Source organism: Leptonychotes weddellii, chromosome X, assembly GCF_054177405.1.
Source record: "Leptonychotes weddellii isolate Sample4059 chromosome X, ASM5417740v2, whole genome shotgun sequence".
In the NCBI taxonomy this organism is placed as follows: Eukaryota; Metazoa; Chordata; class Mammalia; order Carnivora; family Phocidae; genus Leptonychotes; species Leptonychotes weddellii.
This window is the reverse complement of record NC_138385.1, coordinates 95389513-95405434: the sequence shown is the minus strand read 5'-3', so window position 1 is coordinate 95405434 and position 15922 is coordinate 95389513. Positions and strand designations below refer to the sequence as shown.

The 15922-nt window shown below is 40.2% G+C and overlaps 1 pseudogene; it reads left to right on the top strand.

Moving 5' to 3' along the window:
- Positions 1-326: 326 nt before the first annotated feature.
- On the top strand, positions 327-926 carry LOC115942082 (large ribosomal subunit protein eL42-like; annotated as a pseudogene).
- Positions 927-15922: the final 14996 nt, after the last annotated feature.

The window sequence follows — 15922 nt, the reverse complement described above, 5'->3', positions numbered from 1 at the left end:
CTTCTCCCTCTGCCTGCTTCTCCCTCTGCCTGCCGTTCCCCCTGCTTGTGCATGCTTGCTCTCTCTCTCTGTCAAATAAATAAATAAAATTGTAATTTGTAAAATAAATAAATTGTATTTATTTATTTGACAGAGAGAGATAGCGAGAGCAGGAACACAAGCAGGGGGAGTGGGAGAAGGAGAAGCAGGCTTCCCGCTGAGCAGGGAGCCCGGTGCGGAGCTCGATCCCAGGACCCTGGGATCATGACCTGAGCCGAAGGCAGACGTTTAACGACTGAGCCACCCAGGTGCCCCCCAAAAAAACACTTTAAAAAAAAAGACTTATGTCTGTAATAACTGCTTTTATATTCCAGATTAATTTATAGCATCTTAAATAATAAATTATTTGATCTGGCAATTTCTTTATGAAATCTAGCATAATCTCAGATATACATGAGACATACTCTGAGTTTATAATTCTAGATTCTTAAAAGTAACTATGTTTTTCATTCAAATACATTTGTTTTTCTGGAGTTTGGGGTGATTATAATGGGTTCATTCAAAATATTCATTATTGCTTTTCCCTGCTGATAGTGCTCTTGCAAACATGGTGAATGTTCCTAAAACCTGCTGGACTTTCTGTAAGAGGTGTGGCAAGCACCAACCCCACAAAATGACACAATACAAGAAGGACAAGGATGCTCTGTATGCCCAGGGAAAGTAGCATTATGACAGGAAGCAGAGTGGCTATGATTGGCACACTAAGCTGATTTTCTGGAAAAAAACCTAAAACTACAAAGAGGATTGTGCTGAAGCTTGAATGTGTTGAACCCAACTGCAGATCTAAGAAAATGCTGGCTATTGAGAGATGCAAGAATTCTGAATTGGGAGGAGATAAGAAGAGAAAGGGCCAAGTGATCCAGTTCTAAGCTTCATATTTGGTTTTATGAAGACAGTAAGATTTTGAGGTTATGTTCAAAATGAAAAAAAAATACTCTTTATTAAAACAGCACTTCCCAATCTCATAATATTTGATTAAAAAAAGAAATTTAATCTCCCTGAAAACAATTTTTGGCATTAAAATTCATTACATCTGTTTACATAGTTATGGGGAAAACTCAACAAAAACTACCAATCTATTTAACATCTTGTGCTTGATGAAGCACATTAGAACATGAAATACAACATTTTGGAACACAAATATACAGTCAAAAGACAGGTCCTTTCATTACCAGGCTGTGTTGGTACTTTTATAACAAATCTTATCACCCTCTCCCCATCCTTTGCCTTTCCATACATAGTCTATAAAACTATACTATTGTAAATTGAAATAATTAGGGAGGGAAAATTTAACACATTTGTGAAATGTGCGTTATAAATAAATCAATGCCAATGTGCTATCAGCAAAGGTCTTAACAGATCTACTCTACTTAATAAAGTAAAATTAACATAGTAACAGTTTACATGAGAATGGATAAAGTTCAAGTATTAGAAAATAACAATTCAGTTTAGCAAATATTTTCATTAAATTCTGAAAGTATTCTTTAGATCTATAAATTTAATGCACTATCAAAATCCCAACTGCCTTTTTTTCCCAGAAATTAACAAACTGATCCTAAAATCCATATAGAAATGCAAAAAACAAACAAACATAATAGCCAAAAAAATCTGGAAAAGAAGAACAAAGTTGGTAAACCCACATTTCCCAATTTCTAAATTTACTGCAAAGTTACAGTAATCAAGACAGAACTGTAGAACTGGCATATGGATATATACATATTTATAATAATGGATTAGAATTTCAAGTCAAGAAATAAGCCCTTACACTTATGGTCAATTGATTCTTGACAAGAATGGCAAGTGGAGGAAAGATAGTCGTTTTCCACATCTGAAGATGGGACAACATGCAAAAGAGTGAAGTAGGACCCCTACCTCACACTATACAGAAAATTTAACTTAAAATGGATCATATACTGGGGTACCTGGGTGGCTCAGTTGGTTAAGTGGTTGCCTTCAGCTCAGGTCATGATCCCAGGGTCCTGGGATGGAGTCCTGCATCAGACTCCCTGCAGAGAAGCTCCCTGCTTCTGCCTCTGCCTCCCCGCATGAATAAATAAATAAAATCTTAAAAAAAAAATGGATTGTAGACCTAAATGTAAAAGCTAAAACTATAAAACACTTAGAAGAAATCATAGGCATACATCTTCATGCCCTCTGGTTAGGAATGATTTCTCAGATATAACACCAAAAACACAAGTGACAAAAGAAAAATAAATCAGATATCATCAAGATTAATAATTGTGTGCTTCAAAGTACACCATCAAAAAAGCAAAAATAAACGCACAGAATAAGAGAAAACATTTGCAAATCATATATCTGACTGATATCCAGAATATGCAAAGAACTCTTACTCAATAATAAAAAGACTAATAATTAAAAAGATGGGAAAAGGATTTGAATAGACACTTTTCCAAAGAAGATATACAAATGACCAATAAACACATGAAAAGATGCTCAAGATCATTAGTCATCAGGGAAATGCAAATCAAAACCACTATGAGATACCAATTCACACCCACTAGGATAGCTATAATCAAAAAGATAGACAATAACAAGTGTTGCAGAGGAAGTGGAAGAATTGGAACCCTCATACACTGCTGGTCTAAATATAAAATGGTACAGCTGCTTTGGAAAAACAGTTGGACAATTCTTCAAAAAGCTAAAAATTGTGTTGCCATATGATCCAGCAATTTGACACCTAGGTATATACCCAAGAGAAACGAAAATATAAGTCCACATAAAAACTTGCACACAGGGGCACCTGGGTAGCTCAGTCCGTTAAACGTCTGCCTTTGGCTCAGGTCATGATCCCAGGGTCCTGTGATCAAGCCCCGCATCGGGCTGCCTGCTCAGCCGGGAGCCTGTTTCTCCCTCTCTGTCTGCCTCTCCCCCCACTGGTGCTCGCTCTCTCATTCTCGCAAATAAATAAATAAAATCTTTAAAAAAAAAAACCTGCACACAGGGACACCTAGGTGGCTCAGTCAGTTGAGTGTCTGACTCTTGATTTTGGCTCAGGTCATGATCTCAGGGTCCTATAATCAAGCCCAGAGTTAGGCTCCATGCTTAGCGGGGTTTCTGCTTAAGATTTACTCTCTCCCTCTCCCTCTACCCCTCCACACCCCAGCACCCACTCTCTCTCTCTCAAGTAAATAAATATTTTTTAAAAAAACACTTGGGGCACCTGGGTGGCTCAGTTGGTTAAGCATCTGCCTTTAGCTCAGGTCATGATCGTGGGGTCCTGGGATCGAGCCCTGAGTCGGGCTCCCTGCTCAGCGAGGAGTCTGCTTCTCCCTCTCCCTCTGGCCCTTGCTCATGCTCTCTCTTCTCGCTGCTTCTCTCTATCTCAAATAAATAAATAAAATCTTAAAAAAAAGGATGTAACTCAGGAACAGCCAGATGGAAGAGATACATAGGGCAAGGCATGGGGAAAGGGTACAGAGCTTCCATGCTCTCTCCAAACTAACCACTCTCCCAGCACCTCCACTTGTTCACCAACCCAGAAGCTCTCCAAACCCTGCCCATCCTTTCATGTTTTTATGGAGGCTTCATTATATAGGCATGATTGATTAAAGAACTGGCCATTGGCAACTGATTCAACCTCTAGCCCCTCTCCTCTCCCCAGAGGTTAGTGGGTGGGACTGAAAGTTCCAACCCTCCAATCACATGGCTGGCTTCCCAGGCAACCAGCCCCCATCCTTAGGGGTTTTCAAAAATCCACCTCATTAACATAACAAAGGACAGCCACTTTATCATATCTTCACTTAGGAAGTTCCAAGGTTTTTTTAAAAAGATTAATTTATTTATTTGAGAGAGAGAAAAAAAGAGAGAGAGAGAGAGAGAGAGCTTGCACACATGTGCTTGTGCACGTCCTACTGAGGGGCGGGGCAGAGTGAGAGACTCTTCAAGCGGACTCCCTGCAGGCCGATGAGGGGTTTGATCTCACTATCTATGAGATCATGACCTGAGCTGAAACCAAGAATTGGATGCTCAACTGACTGAGCCAACTAGGTGGCCCAGGAAATTCCAAGGTTTTTAGGAGCTCTGTGCTAGAAATGGGAGCAAAGACCAAATATAATCTATTATCTATTATCAATCACAACATCACTTTCATACAATGGAGTATTATTTGGCAATAAAAAGAATAAAGTACTAATGGGTAAACCTTGAAAACATTATGCCAAGTGATAAGTGAAAGAACTCAGTCACAAAACACATACTATATGATTCCATTGACATGAAATGTCCAGAACAGGCAAATCCATAGAGACAGAAAGTAGATTAGTGATTTCTTAGGGCTTGGGGGGACAGAGTAGGGTGGGAGTGGGGAGTAAATGTTAATAGGTCCCAAGTTTCTTTTAGGGGGAATGAAAATTAGATTATGATTATGGTTGTACATATTGTGAATATAACAAAAAAAATTATACATTTTATTTTATTTTTTATTTTATTTTTTTTAAAGATTTTATTTATTGATTTGAGAGAGAGAATGAGAAAGAGAGAGCATGAGAGGGGGGAGGGTCAGAGGGAGAAGCAGACTCCCCACTGAGCAGGGAGCCCGAAGCGGGACTCGATCCCGGGACTCCAGGATCATGACCTGAGCCGAAGGCAGTTGCTTAACCAACTGAGCCACCCAGGCGCCCCAAAATTATACATTTTAAATAGGCGAATTCCATGCTATGTGAATTATATCTCAATACAGCTGTTAAAAAACAGAAAATAAAAGTAATCATGACACCTTATGTCAAAATTCATTATGAAATCTGAATTAGGGAGTCTGAATTAAGAAAGTTTTATGAACTTTTCCCTCAATAGTTCTGATCTGCAGCTGAACATTTTGCAACTGAAACGCCAGCGAAATTAATCCTATTCCTCTCCCCAAGGCAAATTTCATCAAATTTCCCTTCGATTGTTCTTTCCCCACTAAAGATCAGTACTCTTGTACTTAAAAGATGCAATCCCAAATGACTCATCACTTATCTCCTGGGTAGCAAGCAGTGTTGCCACAAGAAACCATTTTTCCTTTGATTCAGAAGACCTGGTCAGTCTGCAATCTACATTCTGCTTCCTAATAGACTGCTCAGAGAATATTTCTTTACTTCTGTCAGGAAAATTTGTGAAAAACTGTGAAATGAACCAAACAAAACTATTTTCTGGGTGTCCCATTTGGTGCACCCTTCCAGGTTATCTGATTCCCTGGGAGCATATGCCTTTCAATGTGTTTGAGTTATTTTACAACTCTGTAAATTGTAGAAAAATGATAATGATGTAAATGATTCACATCCATCAAAATGCAAATGAATAGTTTAGTGGATGGAATGGATTATTGTCTGTAGATATTGACCAGTTTTGCATCTACTTCTAAATTCTAGGAAGTGCTCAGGCCTAGGGCAGGCTGCCCCATGATATGACACAGTGGCATACTGATTATTCTGAATTAAAGTTATATAAGAAACAGTCAGTGCAAGAACACTTTGACCCTCTTGACCCTCCAGAAAGCAGGAAATAATGTCCCATGTGAAAGGTACCCTTCCTGCACCAGGAGGCAGAGACATCCTCATCATTAGAGACGGGAATTCAGGGCCAAAGAAGCTTATATAAAAAAAAAAAACAAACCTTGTTACTTTAACTGATTTACCACTCCAGCCCAAATTCTATTTAGAATTCCTTATTAATTGAAGCTCCCAAGCATAAGTTTGCTTTGTCCTACCAAGTCCTTACAGATCTTTATGTCTAATGTCTGCCTGCATTGGTCACTTCAGTTAAAAGAAAAAACAAGGGTGCCTGGGTGGCTCAGTTGGTTAGGTGACTGCCTTTAGCTCAGGTCATGATCCTGGAGTCCTAGAATCCAGTCCCGTATTGAGCTGCCTGCTCAGTGGGGAGTCTGCTTCTCCCTCTGACCCTATCTCCTCCTGTACACTCTCTCAAATAAATAAATAAAATCTTAAAAAAAAGAAAGAAAGAAAGAAAAGAAAAAACAAGACCAAACTGGAGTCATTGAGTCATTTACCCTCCACAACAGCAAACCAAGCCCATTACAGTTTCAACCTCTCCTAGGAAAGTGACCTTTTAACAATCAATGTGAAATCTGATGAGCACTAGTAAGATCATCTGCATGATAAAAACCCTGCTGGTTCCCTTCCCACCAAAAAGATGTCCTGGCCTAAAACAATTCTTTCTTTACTTTTGCAACCCTCCTTCCTATAAAAACCTTCTATTTTATACAACTCCTCTGAGTATCGCTCTACTTGCTAGATGGGATGCTGCCCAATTCATGAATTGCTTAATAAAGCCAATTAGATCTTCAAATTTACACAGGTGAATTTTGTTCTATAATACTTCTTGGGTCCCGTAGCTATGAGACCTCTGTACATATGAATTAAATTTGTTTTTTCTCCTGTTAATCTCTTTTGTCAATTTAAGTCTCAGACCAGCTAGAAGAATCTTGAAGGGTAAAAGAAAAATTTCCCTCCCCAACAGAAGCATTTCTGATTGCCTTTATATGTGCATTCTTTGAATTCTCCTTTGAACTGGTTGAAACATCTTACTGGTTCCCCCAGTAATTAATGAGATAAATAATATGTTTTATATGTGCTCATTTTATATTTGTTACAAGTCCTGATTTTAACATTTTTTAGAAAAGTATCTTTAACACTTCTACTTCACACATAGTATAGTGAGACTTGGTTTCCCCCAAATTAGTCCCTGAGAAGGTGACAGATAGTAAATAACTTAATTAACAACCTAATAATTCATAGTTTCATAGTAATGCAGTTTTATTGTATCATAGATGGGCATATAATATTAGCACAATACCTAATAATATATGGTTGATACTCAATAAATTTTTGTTAAATAATTTTTTTTCTACTTTGCTACATATCTTGTAGTTTTATCTATTGTTAGAGGAGCCCCCTCACATATATTTAGTTCTTGTCTTCCTGGATCAGCTCTCCTCATGATGTTGGCACTGACTTTCACCAAGGCCTTCAAACACAGCAGATCTGGCTTCTATTTATGCGATTTGAGGACTCATATCCTACTCCCCAAACCCCAACATTTTCAGAGAATCTCAGTAAAAATACATCAAAACCAGGCAGAAAAGATGTTGAAACAAACAACTCTGTAATTGAAGAACATACATGTCAGCTCATCTCCCAACTCCCCAACCCCCACTGGCAGGGATGGGAGGGGGTAAGTATTTCCTATCTAAGATATCTGTTGTTCCTTTTAAGTTAATTTCCAATCTTCATGAAGCTAAAATAGTTGTCATTAAGGGGATCAGTGATTCACACTTTACTCATTCTTGGCTGACCTAACGGGAGAAAAGAGGGCAAAAGAGATGGATGCATAATCATTTGAGGTGCTAACTCTATTACAAGAGGAGCAGCCTTATAATCCACTAGGGTGTTCGATGGTCAATAAAGGAAATGTGCTTGCCTACACATCCTGGAAGTGCTAGGATGGGACTGGGTAGATAAAGACCCTAACTTCCTACTCCTCAGGGAGCTGTTCCATAATCTCTCAGAAGGTCCCCAGAGGGTCTGAACCTCTGTTGCCCACAGTAGTATCCCACTCATTCACACACTTCTTGATTGACCCCATTTTCCCTGTCGCTTCCTGGAATCACTTCCCAAATAAAACATCTCCACCGAAATCCTTGCTTTGAGGGTCTGCTCTTGGGGAAACCCAACTAAGATAGGCAATATCTGTATATATGTGTGGTGAGCCAATGTGTACCTTACTCTTCTGTAGATGTAGAACACCCAAGACTTCCTTTCTGGAGTCTTACAAACTGAATAACTCAGATTGGGGGCATGTCCCGCTGAGGGTAAAGAACCACACCATCTACCCCCACACAACTTACTGTCTACATTTCCTATTCAGCTGGCTTTACTAACATCACTTGTACTAGTCCACTGTCTTCATCAACATGAGTTTACTCTTCCAAAATATCCTTGTTTAAGAGAATAGAAGTCACAGATAACTTTATTATTTGTTCCAGAAACCTTTACTAAGAAAATCATTTAAATAAAAATAAAACTGTTCAACTCTTTGATAGACAGCATTGACAACTTTACTCCCCATGACTCTTTAAAACATTCACCTCAAAATCCACCCCTTGCTGTGTCCACCAATTCTAACTTATTGTATCTTGATCTTTACTCAATGTTAATCAAGCCTCTGCATGAAAGGCCCATTTTCTTTTTTTTTTTTTTTAAAGATTTTATTTTATTTATTTGACAGAGAGACACAGCGAGAGAGGGAACACAAGAAGAGGGGAGTGAGAGAGGAGAAGCAGGCTCCCCACCGAGCAGGGAACCCAATGTGGGGCTCGATCCCAGGACCCCGGGATCATGACCTGAGCCGAAGGCAGACACTTAACGACTGAGCCACCCAGGCGCCCCAGGCCCATTTTCTTAAAAGATTTTTATTTATTCACTTGACAGGGAGAGAGCGCGCGCACACAGGAGAGAGAGAGAGAGCACAAGCAGGGGGAGTGGCAGGGGGAGAGGGAGAAGCAGGCTCCCCACTGAGCAGGGAGCCCCATGGAGGGCTCAATCCCAGGACCCTGGGATCATGACATGAGCCAAAGGCAGATGCTTAACTGACTGAGCCACCCAGCTGCCCCTGAAAGACCCATTTTAAACTGGCCTCTAAAACCTCATAAATATCCCAGTTCAGCCCTTCCCCCTAAGGAAGCTACCAAGACTCTGTCAAGGTATGCTCTCCCTTACTACAGTAAGAATAAACTCAGTTTTGTCTTATCAAGAGATTGTTTTGATGGGATTTTCAGAGAGAGAACCCTAGTGAGAACAGGGTTGGTGGGGATATCCTTAGATAAGACCAATTCCTGAGGAGGTAGTAGAGTTTCATAAAAGTTGAGCTGCAGATTGCCATGACAGATATTAGAACAAGGTGGTCTTCCTGATAAGTAAAGACTTAAGGTCAGAAGAGCAAGGTTAAGAACTATGTGCTACATTGCATCCTCAAGGTGATCCCTTGTGAAGCACTTAAATCCTTGACTACATTTTCCATAGGCCACGTGAAATAAGGTATAATCAATACATGGTTTAAAAATCCTTCCTTCATAGGCTGCAATTTCCTTTAGTGTTCTTTGACCCTTTAGGAAAGCCTGATTCACCTACAAATCTCTGTGAGGGAGTGCTGTGAAGGGAAGTGAGGGACAGGGTCACAAGGAAAGCTGAGTCCTGACCATATCCCCCATCCCTCCCCTCTAAGAACACTCTGGTTTGAGGCAGCAGTGGGAGGACATCAAGGACAACTGCAGTTTAATGCAGCTCAGCAGCCAGGCCATGCCCAGCTGTGGTCCATGACAGCACATGAAGTTACACAACCCTTGGAGGATAACAAGGAGGAACCAAGAGAGCCTCCCCTCTTTCTCAAATGTACCTGAGCAGCACTGCCCAACAGAAACATAATGTATGCCACAAATGCTAGCCACGTATATAATTTAAAATTCCTTGTATTTTCAATCAAACTGAAAAAAAATTCTTGTACCCACATATTTTTAAAAGTAAAAATAGGTAAAATTAATTTCAATAATGTAATTTATTTAAATAATATATCCAAAATATTATTTCGACACATAATCAATATAAAAATTATTAATTAGATTGTTTCCTTTTTTTTTAACTAAATCTTTGAGATCCAGTGTGTATTTTGCACTTACAGCACATTTCAATCCAGATTAGCCACAGCTCAAGTGCTCAATAGGCACATGGAGCTCCTAGCTACAGTATTGGACAACGTGACCCTGAAAGAGAAAAGACCCTTAGATAATAACCCCTCATTCACTGTGTTTCATTTAGAAGCAGAACTAGGGCTCTGGGTGGCTCAGATGGTTAAGCGTCTGCCTTCGGTTCAGGTCATGGTCCCAGGGTCCTGGGATCAAGCCCCGTGGGCTCCCTGCTCAGCAGGGAGCCTGCTTCTGCTCTGCCTGCTGCTTCCCCTGCTTGTGCTCTCTCTCTCTCATGCTCTCTCTCTCTCTGACAAATAAATAAATAAAATCTTTAAAAAAAAAAAAACTGGGGCTCTCTATAGAAATCAGAGACCAAGGCTAGGGGGGTGAACCATGAAAGAGAAATAAGGAATGAGCTGGAAGCCAGCCCTCATCTTAGAGATAATTGTGTTTAGCCAGCCCTACTGTCTGGGCCACATCTGCTCTGTTAAAACCCAATATGGATTCGTACTTTCTACTGTGTCAGGAACAAGTTGTACTTCCTGATCTCTTTATTTTCCCCTGTTATTCCTTCTATAAATCTCTTTTAAAATAAGAAAAAAATTTCTGGCTCATTCTGCTTGCTGTGCTGTGAGCAATAAAGTCCTCTGTCTCTGATCTTATGTCTTCTGGCAGTCTCCATGAAACTGGCAAGCTAACGTGTTAGCTTGCAAGAAGGGTAAAATCTCAGAGCCTGAAGTTATTGACATTATCATCCCATCCTTCAATGTCTAACCAAGGTCTAACTCCTCCAAGGTAACTTTGTTAACCTCTCAGAGTTCTCAACACTACTTGTTTCTACTCAGCCTTGAACATTTACCGTACAGAATATGCTGTTATAATTTTGCATGTGTTTATATTTTAATATCCCCAATCCCCCCTCTCCACGTTGCTCTACGCACAATATTCATTGAAATGTTTGCTGAAACACTGATTAAGTTAAGTGTCTGCCCATAAATGTGAAACCTCAGAGAATTTTTGTACCTTGTGAAGATGGAGACCTATCTGCCCCCTTTCCATCTTCAGATGTGATGATGGTGTATGCTCTGCTCTCCTCCTCTCATGCATTCTTTCCTCCTCCACCCCCACTCTCCTTTACTTTCCCTTTCACCTCTAGCTACTTACTACACTCTCATTTTCATAACACTAAAACAGATCAACTTGGTGAAATCAAGTCCATTGAATCTGGAGTTATGGGATGTAGAAGCTAAAAAAGATCACTTTTTAATTGAACCAATAAATGCCTAAAACACACTTGTCTTCAGATAGCCTCAGGAAAAATAATTTTCCCTTCACCAATGCAAATCTCTTTGGAAGGAGGCTGCACTAACATGACTAAAGTTAACAGATCTCCAGTTCTTTTCCTCATAGGAAAAATGAATAATTATGGCATGAGTCCAGTAACAGATGCAGAATATTAACCATTCTATTCCAAATAATCATACCAGAAGTTTTCAATGCATTTAAACTACCCACAACATAACATTTGAAAAGATACAGAAATAATCTTTCGGGCACCTGGGTGGCTCAGTCGGTTGAGTGTTGGCTCAGGTCATGATCCCAGAGTCCTGGGATTGAGTCCTGCATCGGGCTCCCTGCTCAGCAGGGATTCTGTTTCTCCCTCTGCCTCTGCCCTCCTCCCTGCTCGTGCTCTCTCTCTCACGCTCTCTCTCTCAAATAAATAAAATCTTAAAAAAAAAAAGAAAGAATCTGGGGCGCCTGGGTGGCTCAGTCGTTAAGCGTCTGCCTTCGGCTCAGGTCATGATCCCAGGGTGCTGGGATCGAGCCCCGCATCGGGCTCCTTGCTCCATGGGAAGCCTGCTTCTCCCTCTCCCACTCCCCCTGCTTGTGTTCCCTCTCCCGCGGTGTCTTTCTCTGTCAAATAAATAAATAAAATCTTAAAAAAAAAAAAAAAGAAAGAAAGAATCTTTCATTAGGTGGGGTACATGGTAAGCAGCTCAGATTAATCTATAATAGCAAAACATTATAGTTCATCTTAGTAGCACAGAACTGCTCTTAGACCACAAAATGTGTCTGTAACATTCCCAAGGGACGCCTGAGTGTCTCGGTTAAGCGTCTGCCTTCCACTCAGGTCATGATCCCGGGGTCCTGGGATGGAGTCCCGCATCGCATCAGGCTCCCTGCTCAGCGGGGAGCCTGCTTCTCCCCCTGCCTGCCACTCCACCTGCTTGTGCTTGCTTTCTCTCTTTCTCTCTCTCTGACAAATAAATAAATCAAATCTAAAAAAAAAAAAAATTCCTAAGAGGGTAGCTAGATATCCACCCTGTAGAAAAAAGGTAGCAGCAACAGAATCAATGTTATCAAGCCCAACCAAGCACCAGCCAAGTGAGAGTATGTCTAGATCCACAGAAGTCACACATTCCCGATGGTAGGTATGTCTCTGTGGTGGAGCAGTCCTAATGAGTCCTGATCTCATTTGTAGTGAACATTGGTTGTTTTTTGACTACACAGCTTCCAAGCACCCTTCGTTTTGTGGGTAGCCCTCTGATGACAGGCCCTAGCCTCCCATCATGAAGTCTAGGGAAGTGCTGCTCTGTTTGGTAGTACACTGTTTAATTAAGCTGATACTTTTTCCATAGCCAAGTTTTCTCAATAGAGAAAGCACTAAATCGGTTTGTATTCTAGCACAAGTTCTTTGCCTCATCACAAAATAAAAACAATTAGTCCATAGCCTGGCACCAGTCTGCAGACTACGCTTTGAGAAGCACAGTCTGGGACAATGTATTTCCTTTCCTAGCACCCTGCTACTTGTGTAGATGCACATGACCTAAATTCAGCAACCAGACGCTCCCACCTGGGCTTCTAATCTTGAAGGCAAGAAACAAAGAAGCAGGGACAGTTGAAAAGCTATACATGGTGGTGTAAACATTTTCAAAAGACCTGCAGTAGTATCAGCATTGGGAATGCATCGGTAGCAGCAACATCACCTGCTCAGAGTTGGGACAGCAGCGGTACACTAAACAGAACACAGCAGGCCCGCTCTTGCTCTCCGTTCATAGTCTCTCTTGGTTCCCACTGTTTTCTGAGCCTGGTTCTCCAGCCTGCTCATCATTTCTGTGAGCTATTCAAGAACTTTCAATGAATTCCTTTTCTGCTTAGGTGAGTCCACAGAGAATTTTGTTGCCTACACCCAGGAAACTTGACTGATAAATGCTTTCACATTCTAATCAGATGATCAGTGGTACCTGTTTAGATACTAAATCTACCAAGAAATTGTCTGACTGTAATTTGGCTTCTCACATGTTAACCTGGAAACTTGGGGCTTCTTGGTAACTATATTTCGCATTGAAAATTAATTGGTATTTAGATATTAGATTTCAGGTGATGAGTAGGGATAATGTGAGTCTACTTCAAAAAGAAAGATCTACTCCAAAAGTCGACAAACTTGAACTTCATATGCTACAATGCAGACATCCAGAACACGGATTGTGGCAAATTCACCACATTAAGGGTATCCTATGGAGACTTGGCCTGGATAGCCACCCAGCCCTGCCCTTTCTGCAGAGTTATAACTTCTACGCTACCCTCTGACACCTGGAGCTCAGTTATCCCTATAGCTTTCTCATAGAGTTATTGCAGGCTGAATCAAACTTACTAACAATCCACTAAATCTCAAAACAGGCAACAGACTGAACAGGTTCAAATTAAGCTCTTAGAGGGCGCCTGGGTGGCTCAGTCGTTGGGCGTCTGCCTTCGGCTCAGGTCATGATCCCAGGGTCCTGGGATCGAGTCCCACATCGGGCTCCCTGCTCGGCGGGAAGCCTGCTTCTCCCTCTCCCGCTCCCCCTGCTTGTGTTCCTGCTCTCGCTATCTCTCTCTCTGTCAAATAAATAAATAAAATCTTTAAAAAAAAACCAAATTAAGCTCTTAGAAGTTCATCGCTTGCCAGCAAGGCAAGTTATGAATCTTGAAATGAACTGTGCAGATGCATCACATTTGCATAGTTTCCCATTTATCACCAGTAAGCATCCCATACCAAAACCATATGGAAAGAAATCATCAGAAAGCAATCTGTGTCTCCAAATTGACTATACCTCATTAATTTCTGGCTTGATTCTCTTTAACTTGTATTATTAAATATTTGCTTGCTGGTTTCATTTCTTTAAACATAAGTAATGATAATAATTATATCACCTTATATTTATGGAGTTGTTTATAGTTTTCAGAGAATTTTCTCACCCAGTGTCTCATTCGATCCTCACAATGATCCCTAGGAGAACTTGTAGTCTTATCTTATAAATGAAAAAACAGAATAAATAGCTTGTCCTGGATCACACAACTACTATGTAGCTGAATATGGACTTGAGCTTAGATCTTTCAAAACCCAACAACCCATCCCAGTAGAGGTTCCTGCCATTACGTGGAAAATCCTTAACAATTCCATATTGCATAAACATTATCCAAAATATTTGGATAAACGTGCCTCCAAAATGCTAACCTAATATTACCTCTCCACTTTCAATAAAGGCATGGAGCAAAGAAACCAGTGTTGTCATCTTACTTCTAAAAACAAACAAATAATCAAACAACTTTCTACCAGACCAATCTTAAACCTCCAAATAAGTAAACTCTGGATCTCTAATAATGCTTTTAAGAAGTCAACTCCTGGTTTTATGTTTTATATTCTCCTGATTCTACAGGATCCTATCTTCATTATCAGGGAAATACTAGCATGTAGTACCGTGTACAGTTCTTTACAACTTGCATAGTGCTTTTACATGCATTTTGTTAAATTCTTACAAATAACCCATGTGGTGGTATATCGCACGAGTATTTTTATCGCCATTTTGCAGATAAGGAAATCAGGGCTCATGGTGATCAAAGGCCTTTCTCAAAATGACTCATCTCAGAACTGCCAGGGCCACAACTGGTTCAAATTTCAGAACTGCCATCCTTCCCTGCACCAGCATATAAAGCAATGAAGACCTTCACATAAATCCCAGTAGGCACATTCTTTCTCCTCTAAGCAAACCAAAGGTGTGATTTCATTGCCTTCATACTTGCATCCTATTTTTCTCTAAGTCTCCTTTTCTTCACAATTGCCTCCTCCAAAGGGTTAGTACAAACCTGTTATTGATAGATCCTTTCTTTTCCTGCTCATTCTTTGGAATAGCTACGAGGATTAATTTTTTTAATGTTTGTAAAAGGACTTCGTAATCATGTACAGCATGAATATATATAGGAAAGTATCTTTGTAATAATTACCACTTACTCGGGCGCCTGGGTGGCTCAGTTGGTTAAGCGACTGCCTTCGGCTCAGGTCATGATCCCGGAGTCCTGGGATCGAGTCCTGCATCGGGCTCCCAGCTCGTCGGGGAGCCTGCTTCTCCCTCTGACCCTATCCCCTCTCATGCTGTTTCTCTCTCTCTCTCTCTCAAATAAATAAATAAATAAAATCTTTTAAAAAAAAATTAATAATTACCACTTACTCAGAAGCTAACAATAGCAGCCTTCCTTCCACCTCCCCACTCCCCACTCCTTCCTTCCTTTTCCCTCTCTCTCCTTCCATCTTAAATAGTTCAGAGCAAAAAGCAGTAATCCATCAAATCAAAAGCCAACATAGATACCACAAGACACAAAATGCTAGGAATATAAAAGACCACAGTCTCCTGAGTCAATAAATTGCTCTGATTTGGCCTAAATTCAGGGCAGGGCCATGGCTGTGGCTTCATAAAGCTGAGTCCCCGTTTCCTACCCCCACTATTTGTGGGATAAGCTAAATGATGAAAGACAGCAAAATAATATGTAATATGCTCAGATATTATTTTAATATGTAATGTGTAATAGTATGTAATATGCTTAGATATTATTGCAGAATGCAATATGCTTAGATATCAGTGAAGTATGCTTTGCATTATTCCACTAAATATCAAAATTTTAAATGTAATCTAATTAACTCAGATAAAATATTAGAAAAATAACAAAATATATAGTTTTCTTTTATTATTATTTTTTTTTATATAGTTTTCTTTTAGAGGACAAACCTAGCCATTACCTATATATGTCTGCTTTTGAAGGTACCAGAAAGATAAGGTCCCCAAATTTTGGCTTTGCCAAGGGAAAAACAAGTATGGCCACAGAAAAAGAATTTGCCCTTTTCAATCAGATTATGACATGTGCTTT